This window comes from Lucilia cuprina, chromosome 3 (genome assembly GCF_022045245.1).
Source record: "Lucilia cuprina isolate Lc7/37 chromosome 3, ASM2204524v1, whole genome shotgun sequence".
NCBI classification, from domain to species: Eukaryota; Metazoa; Arthropoda; class Insecta; order Diptera; family Calliphoridae; genus Lucilia; species Lucilia cuprina.
This window is the reverse complement of record NC_060951.1, coordinates 33774722-33776317: the sequence shown is the minus strand read 5'-3', so window position 1 is coordinate 33776317 and position 1596 is coordinate 33774722.

Here is a 1596-nt window from a genome sequence, read left to right as displayed (position 1 = left end):
ACTAGACTATAGACTAGACTATAGACTAGACTATAGACTAGACTATAGACTAGACTATAGACTACACTATAGACTAGACTATAGACTAGACTATAGACTAGACTATAACCTAGACTATAGACTAGACTATAGACTAGACTATAGACTAGACTAGACTAGACTATAAACTAGACTATAGACTAGACTACATACTAAACTTTTGACTAAATCGTATTCACTAAGCATTTAGAATAAAATACATTTTCATTTCAAAATCTCCATAAACATGTTAGAAAATAAATAAATACTTTAAAATGGAAAATGTTTAAATTAAAAAGAACAGGTAACATTAAATTGATCATCTACAGCTTACATATTTAAACCAATAAATAAAATAGTTTTCAATTTAAACATATTGCAGGAGGTGTACAATGTATTCTAATAAAATATAAAATAAAATTTAAAGAAAATGATAAATTTAATGCTGATGTTTTTAAATTAAATTTTAAAGATACAATGGTTTTACAAAATAAAAAAAAAACTATAAATATAAGTTTCGTTTACACAAACAAGAATATCAACGTATGTATGTACATATGTATGTGTATGTACACTCACACCTAAATAACTGTCTACACATATATGATATGCAAATTTGTTGTATTGTTGTGTTCAGAAAAGCCTATAGACATAGTAACACAAATTCATTCAATCCTTTATTGATACTGATTCATTTTCATTCACTCATTGCTTCATGCATTTAGTCATTCATTCATTTATATTGATAAATAATGTTATGTTATATACGGACTTTATACACCTAAAGCATTTTTTTCTTTATATATTGTTACACATGAATGATCAACTACCAGACATACTTACACATACTAACATACATATTTAGATACAAATGAATGTGTGTATGTTGTATCTATAAATTTATACTATATTTATACATATTCTTCTCGAATACACACACACGTTTATTATTGATGGAAAATAACATTATTAGTATGCGATGTAGTCATTTGTTCTTTTATTTTTTAAATTGACCTGAAATTGGGGTTGTTGACCAATTGTTAAATGATTGTTTTACATATAAATAAACATACGAGTATATATATCAATACATACTCTTACAAACACATATGATAAATTTATATGCATATATAACCACACGGACATAACGGCTTTATCAAACAAATTTATTTTTATAAATTCTTTATTACTGCAATATGTTTATTGGGACCAGATGTTTGTATTTTATTTCTTGTTCATTTGCTGTTTAGTTCTACTTCAGTTCTAGTTTAGTTCTAGTTCAGTTCTAGTTCTGTTCTAGTTCAGTTCTAGTTCAGTTCTAGTTCAGTTCTAGTTCAGTTCTAGTTCAGTTCTAGTTCAGTTCTAGTTCAGTTCTAGTTCAGTTCTAGTTCAGTTCTAGATCAGTTCTAGTTCAGTTCTAGTTCAGTTCTAGTTCAGTTCTAGTTCAGTTCTGGTTCAGTTCTAGTTCAGTTCTAGTTCAGTTCTATTTCAGTTCTATTTCAGATCTAGTGCAGTTCTAGTTCAGTTCTTGTTCAGTTCTAGTTCAGTTCTAGTTCAGTTCTAGTTCAGTTCTAGTTT